Source organism: Sprattus sprattus, assembly GCF_963457725.1.
Source record: "Sprattus sprattus genome assembly, chromosome: 4".
NCBI lineage: Eukaryota > Metazoa > Chordata > Actinopteri > Clupeiformes > Clupeidae > Sprattus > Sprattus sprattus.
Window position 1 is genome coordinate 18,433,418 of NC_137923.1, and position 7,500 is coordinate 18,440,917.

At 49.0% G+C, this 7,500-nt stretch overlaps 1 protein-coding gene across 2 annotated transcripts in view; it reads right to left on the reverse strand.

The window, feature by feature from the left end:
* The window catches only part of gpc1b (glypican 1b), a 77,062-nt gene that overhangs the window by 48,825 nt on the left and 20,737 nt on the right, over positions 1–7,500 (reverse strand). The window lies entirely within an intron of this gene.

Here is a 7,500-nt window from a genome sequence, read left to right on the forward strand (position 1 = left end):
AAACAGACACACACACACACACACACACTCCTTGCACTGCCATTAAAAAGTAGCATTATTGTAAAGCAAATGGATTTTGCAATTAACAAACGTTGCCTTACAATGGCACAACATTTACATTTGAGTGTGTGTGTGTGTGTGTGTGTGTGTGTGTGTGTGTGTGTGTGTGTGTGTGTGTGTGTGTGTGTGTACTTATTTTGAACAGTACTCCTCATTATGTCAGCCCTGTGCCCCTTTCCTTCTCTCTGTTTGGCTGAGTGTATCTCTGTGTCCTAGCAACATATTTTCTGCACACATGCACCCAGTTTAGCCATAGGGTCCTACACTCCTTTCATGCGAGGGCCGTCCTCTGCATAACTTTAAAGGTCTTTGCCACCTACAAGTGTCTTGGGTGGAACCTTACTGTGTGACTTAACAGCTTTGGTGTGTTTACATTAACACTCTTAACTAAATATTATCGCGAAAATATTTAGTTCAAAGCCGATGGTATTGGAACCCAAAACGGTGCACATACATTTCCATGTCACTGGGTATAGTTTCACAAGCTAACTCCAGGTTGCATTATTTTTGTAGGTTTTTATCTGCTAAGATCTATAAGGGGAGTCAATAGGTTTGAGGAGGGTTAGTCTTTGTCACACCACCACTGACAATAACGCGCAAATTACAGTCAAAGTAGGCTAATCCAATGCATGCACAAAGCATAACCTGACACACCGTATTATGGCTTTCAATGCCAGGTGTGTCCATGAAAATGTGGGTGAAACACTCTATACGCAACCCCCCCCCCCCACCACACACACACACACACACACACACACACACACACACACACACACACACACACACACACACACACATATAGCCCCTTCCCCTCCTGCCACTGAAAGCCTGTGGCTAGGGAGCCTTTGGGTGGGTAATCTGATCCAGGTCTCCTCTCATAAATAGCTTCCTGTAGCCTCTCCAAAAACACACACATACACACACACACACACACACACACACACACACACACACACACACACAAACACACACACTTACAGTGAATGCGGATATGTGGGTCTGACCTTTGGAGCAGGTCTTTTCATAATCTAATGCAATTCCCCAAAGGTCACATGATGCTGAGGGAGACCTGGACTGACACACCACCCCATCCAGCACCAGCATGCATATACACACACACACACACACACACACACATATGAACACACATACAAACATACGCACACACAAACACACACACACACACACACAGACCCACACACAAACACAGGAGGGGGGGGGGGGTTAGCACGATATATTGAGGTCAATAGGGGTTAATACTACAATGCACAGTTGCACCCCCGCCCCCAAACACACACACACACACACACACACACACACACCCTGCATGCTCTGGAGCCATGGAGATCCTGAACTAAGTTCACAGAAAAGAGCACAAACACACACACACACACTCATTTACATACACAAACAGACACACACACGTATAGACACACTCACACACATACACACCTTTCTACTGATGCCACCGACACTGCCCTCACACACATGCATGGCTGGCCTCCCAGGAAGTCCACATGCAGGGTGGCACAGAGACACCCGTGAGAGTGCCAAATGAGTGGATGAGCAGGCAATGCCATAGTCACACAGTCTGCCTGCAAGCTCCACATGCTGTCAGACTGACACTGTTCCAGGAGTGTGATTAAGTGTGTGTGTGTGTGAGTGTGTGGAAGGTGTGTGTGTGTGTGTGTGTGTGTGTGTGTGTTTGGAGGTAGAACACAGATCCCGCTGTGTTGGAGATTTGAGGATCATTACACCAGTGCTCTCGAGAACATGGTAGATAATACGTGTGTTGGGAAAAGGCTGCTAAAAGACTAGCCTGAGGTGAGCTTTGCTTCTCCATTTGAAGTCTTTGTAGTGAGAACATGAGGCTTTGGGTCAATCCTCTGGCCCAAATCATTTACGCTGAAGACAACCATTACTCTTGTTACATCTACGGGACAAAGACATGTAGGTGTTTAGGCGTTCTCAATGTAAGAGAAGAGATGTAACTAGAGATGTGGAAGGAGAAAGTGTTTTTTGAGCCACAGGCCAGCATACCAAGGCATAAAAATGGGCCAACACCTGGAGATGGTGAGATGGTGAAAGAAGTGGGACCTGAGGATAGAAATGTGTGTGTGTGTGTGTGTGTGTGTGTGTGTGTGTGTGTGTGTGTGTGTGTGTGTGTGTGTGTGTGTGTGTGTTGTGTGTGTGTGTGTGTGTGTGTGTGTGTGTGTGTGTGTGTTGTGTGTTGTGTGTGTGTGTGTGTGTGTGTGTGTGTTTAATCTGTTATCTTTGCAACTATTTCTATTCTGCTAAATACGTTACCTTTTGTAAAAAATATATAATTTGAATTACAATTTGTTGAGCACATTGAGTTCTTTAAGAGAGCTGACAGTCAAAAATGCTCAGTGCCTTCAAGAATTGGTTCCAGGTATATGCTGTGAGGTGCTTCAGATTAAGACAAGCAGTCACCCCTCAGGGTTTTACACTACACCCCTTTGTCTGACTGATGACTACCCTTTTTGTCTCTAGACATGACCAGACAAATATGTTTGTCTTTGTGTGTATGTGTGTGTGTGTGTGTGTGTGTGTGTGTGTGTGTGTGTGTGTGTGTGTGTGTGTGTGTGTGTGTGTGTGTGTGTGTGTGTGTGTGTGTGTGTGTGTGTGTGTGTGTGTGTGTGTGTGTGCGTGCGTGCGTGCGTGCGTGCGTGCGTGTGTGTGTGTGTATGTGTGTGTGTGTGTGTGTGTGTGCGTGCGTGCGTGCGTGTGTGTGTGTGTGCGTGTGTGTGTGAAGTAGTGGTTATACATGACTATGTGAAGGAGAGTTCAGAGGCAGATCCACGTAAATCGTTTAGCTTGCACACTCATGACTTCTAACAGACATTGGGGAAAGCAGGAGACAGACAGACAGACAGACAGCTCTCAGAGGTTGTCCAATCACTACGACTGGCACGGCAGTGTTTTGACATCAGACTGCAGGCTGTCTCTGTTGTCAACAAACCAGCTAATCTCCACTCAGACAGCAAGGACAGACACCCGGGGCTCGTGACCTGGAGCCTCCGCTGGGCCTTCGGAGCAACTCAGAGCCAAGAGAGAAAAGGAGAGAGAAAGAGACAGAGAGGGTTGGGGGGGGGGGGGGGGGGGGGGGGGTGTGTGTGTGTGTGTGCTAAGCAGAGCTGCAGTCGACAGCAACAAGACCACCAGAGTCTTAAGAGCACACAGCACAGCACTGTTTAACAGTATAGTCAGCGAGAGAGGAGACCGGAGAGGCAAGCAGCTGTGGAGGCCTGACTCACATCTAAGAACCTGGTGTCAGAATCCACCAGAACTCTTATCAACACAACAGCTGGCTGGACAGTGTGTGTGTGTGTGTGGGGGGGGGGGGGGGTTCGGGGCAGAAAGAGAGACAAAGCAAGTGAGAGAGGGACAAAAAGAGAGAAAAACCAAGTACGAGTGAGAGAGTGAAAAAGAGGAAAAAGACAGAGAGATGGAGGCAGCAGCTGGGGTGAAAGATGAAGATTAGGATGAAGAGAAAAAGCTGAAAGAGAAAGGGAACAGCTGGAGAGAGAAAGAAAGAGAGGTAGAAAGAGAGAGGAGAGAGCTGCAGTTGACAGTTGATGTGAGGGGAACAGAGCCAGAGGGGGAATCAAAGACGCCCCTACACGGTTATTATCTCCTTAAGCACCCTGACCTTTGACCTTAAATGTTCAGACCCTCACTGCAAGTCATCCCGAGGGAACAGGCTAGATCTGGGACAGCACCTGAGGTCAACAGCATGGAGGACGGGTGGCGCAAAAACAGAAGATGTGGCATACAGTAGGCATGGAGGGGGGGGGGGGGGGGGGGTACAGTGACATCCCCCCCCCCCCCTCCTTCCCCCCAACGCAAAGTTTGAGCACTATCACAGGAAGTGAGCTCACCACCTCAGCTGTGGCCCCAGTGTGCAGGCATGGCTCTGAGTGCTGCTCAAGCGATGGCTGTTTAGAGCACAATGCTGATGACAAGAGATGAAGCAGCATTCAGGGAAGCACAATAGGCATGTAATGGTAGATTTAAAGCCATTGATTGGCTGTAATCCCTGCTTTTTTTGGCTGCCACCTTGCTACACCGCCCTCCACAACAACCAACCTCCCCCGACCCCCACCCCACACCCCCCCCACACACACACACACCTCGCCTCCCCTTTTCAGTCGCCGCTTTGCCCATCCGTCATCATCTCATGATGTCTCAAGTGAGCGAGTGACTCACACACACACTCACACACACACACACACACACACACACACACACACACACACACACACACACATCATTACCAACACATAGATTGACTGTTGCCTGATGAGTCTTCAGGCCCTAAGGCCTGGATCATAGACAGAAAAGCAAACAGGTTTACTTCTTCACTTCTTTGCCACCCCTAGAGCCACCCCCCCCCCCTCCCCTCCCCTCCCCTCCTCACCACCACCCACCCTGAACGCCAGCGGCACAGAATCAAGTTAAGATCCATCAAGGCAGCTCAGCACTTGCCCCGTTGCCCCAGACACTCGCTGTGTTTGTTTGAAAAACTGGAGCTGAGACTTTGCCCTTGTTTTCTTTTCTTTGGTTTGGTTTGAAGGTGATGGCAGGGATTTGGTGGGGGCTGGGTGGGGGGAGGGGGGGTGGCAGAGAAGAAACCTTTAGTGCTACTGCTGCTGCCTTAGACAGCTGATGGGGATGGGAGCAGCCCAGTACCTCCTGGAGGGGAAAAGAAAAAGAAATGAAAAAAAAAAAAAACGTGATGTTGCCTGTGCAGACGCATTCCCATGGGGCCCTCTGTACGTGTGTGTGTGTGTGTGTGTGTGACTCTCTGACTCTTTGAGCTGGGTGGGGTGGTTGGGGATGTGTATGGAGGAGGGTGGTGGTGGTGGTGGCGGTGTGGGGGGGGGGGGGGGGGGGGGGGAGGGGTGCGGTTGATAGAGAAAAGAAAAGAGTGGAAAGAGAAGGAGAGAAAACTGCCCTCCGGAGGAAAAGCTTTTGCACCTCCGAACAAAAGGGGGGCCTTGACGAGAAAAAAAAAGACTGAAGGTTGAAATGGTGCCAGGTTTGCCAGGCAATGCATTCTGGGAGAGCACAGCTGTGAAACTGGAGAGCGCGGCTTTACGCTCCATTCCCCACGGGGCCACGCCTAGCCCGCCGCGAGGAGCGTAGGAGTTTTATTCCGGAAACAAACCGGTCGGTTAACAAATCAATCCATGCATCCCTCCAGCCGGCTCCGCTGTAAGAGACACAATCGGCCTCTATCCGCCGGCTTTGGCCCCGGCCCTACAGAGACGCGGATTCCCCCTCCTGCCAAAACTGTCGGGCCTGATAACAGGAGCCCAGTTGGCAGGTGCTTGGCTGGTGAGGAGGCTGGGTTTGTAAGTGCTGAGGGGAAGCACCTGAGCTTGCTGTGGTCGGGTCGGGTCGAGTGCCCTGGTGGCGAGGTGACAGAGCAGCAGCCAAGCCAGCCAGGGTGGTCCGCCTCTCAAACACGTCAGAACACGCCGACAGTGAGAGTGACACACCTCAACGCCTTTGTTTCACTCCATCCAGAGAGAGAGAGCGAGAGAGAGAGAGAGATAGAGAGACTTTTTAAACCCCTTTATTATCATATGGATCAAGGACACATAAGGTAGTTTTCACCAACACCATGGAAAGAACACACATCATGTTTCAGAGGGAGAGAGAAAGTCAGAGGGAGAGAGAGAGAGAAAGAGAGAAACAAGGGTAAGACACTTCACTGCCACTTCCCTAATCATCTTTTAATGCCCCACAATGGCACCAAAAGAGGCCCAAAAATACCACAGAAGGGCTTGCACGCCACAATGCACTGAGTCACCCCTTTGTACTGTTCTGAAACAGGCCACAGGAAGTGACGTCATCCTCTGAGCCCCCTTGTCCTGATGCCTTTGTGTGAGGCATTGCGGCCCGCTCTTGCAGCCGAGAGGAGGACCAGCTGTGGGCACAGCTGTTCACTGGCCCCACAGCAGCAGCAGGTGGTACTGTGGGAATCGAAGCCACGTGACCTTTCTGGACTGCTTCAGAAGGCAGAGGCCAGTCGACGTGCTCACTCTACTGTGCATTTACTGCTTACGGTCAACGAGACGTTATGTCACAAGTGCGGGCAACACAGTCATGCCGTATGAAAGGTGCAGTTGGTTGTTGATATTTGTGCTCAACAGTCAATCAATCAATGATTGGCTAAAATGGTGTATGGGATTTTCAATTGCGAACTGCACCTTTAAGGAATAGTGAGTCATGATAGAGTCTCTCTTGGCAATTGGCCACTCAAATTTGTGAAGTTCGTGATAACCTCAAAAAACGAGGTCACTTGATGATCTGCTTGTTGATCTGATTTATGAAGCAATGAATTGTGTTAGATTGAGACAGAGAGGCATTTCTGTCCTGAAATATCTAGAATATCTCACACTCTAGAAACTTGCCATCATGAACAGAAACTTCTCCAGCTGTTAGTGAATATTATAAATGTTGCAGACAGGACAAATATTGCTTTGAGTCTTCATCAGGGCTTAGTGTGAGAACTTGCGAGGCAATTTCTGACCCACGAGCCAACCCTGGCCAAAACAAGAGCGACACACGCAATCACAGACACAGCGTGGCTAACAGAGCGTGCGAACAACCACAATAACTCATTTGTCTCAGCTACTCCTAAGGCCCCAGAGGCAATTTAAAGTCCTCAAATTCTTCAAACACACAGTAGCTAAAACAAATCATCCTGTGTCAATTCATAACCATGAGCTATAAGAAACGGCCAAATGGCTGGACCTCGTAAGTCAAGCTTTAATTTATTTATTTTCTGTTTCACGTTGTTTAGAGAGGTTAAGTCGCTGAGGCCATGTTTTTCAGGTCAGCTTTTCCCAGAAGGCAAAAAAAAAGACGTTTCCACACCCCGTCCAGGAGAGCGGTAAAATAAAAAAAACAGCTTTGCTTCAAGAGAACGTCAAAAGGCTCTGGCATGAGGCAGGGGCGAGGCGAGGCGAGACAAGGCTCTGACAGCTGAATGTAAAAGGTGTACTGAGGGATGTCTGCTGCTTTTGCTCTCTCTTTCTCTATCTCTATCTCTCCCTCTCTCTCTCTCTCTTTTTACCTCTGCCTAATCCCCTTCTCAAGCCCTTGTTGAAAGAGAAGCTTTTCATCGACACATCTTTTGGAGCAGAAGAAAAGGCAAAAGAAAATAAAAGTTTGAGCATTCATCGGTTCTGCACTCATTCTGAACTCCGGGACCCTACAAAAGAAAAAGGAGAGAAGGTCTCGATTTCTCTTTTCCCCCCGAACTCCTCTCATGTCTTAATCTTCCTCTCCTTCCTCCCGTATGTCTCCTGTGTATTTCTTATGACCTGCGCTGATTTATCAGCTCCTTTTTTAGCTTTTCCCTTCCCTTAAAGTCGCCTTTCACCCAAAAAATTGAATCAGTTCATC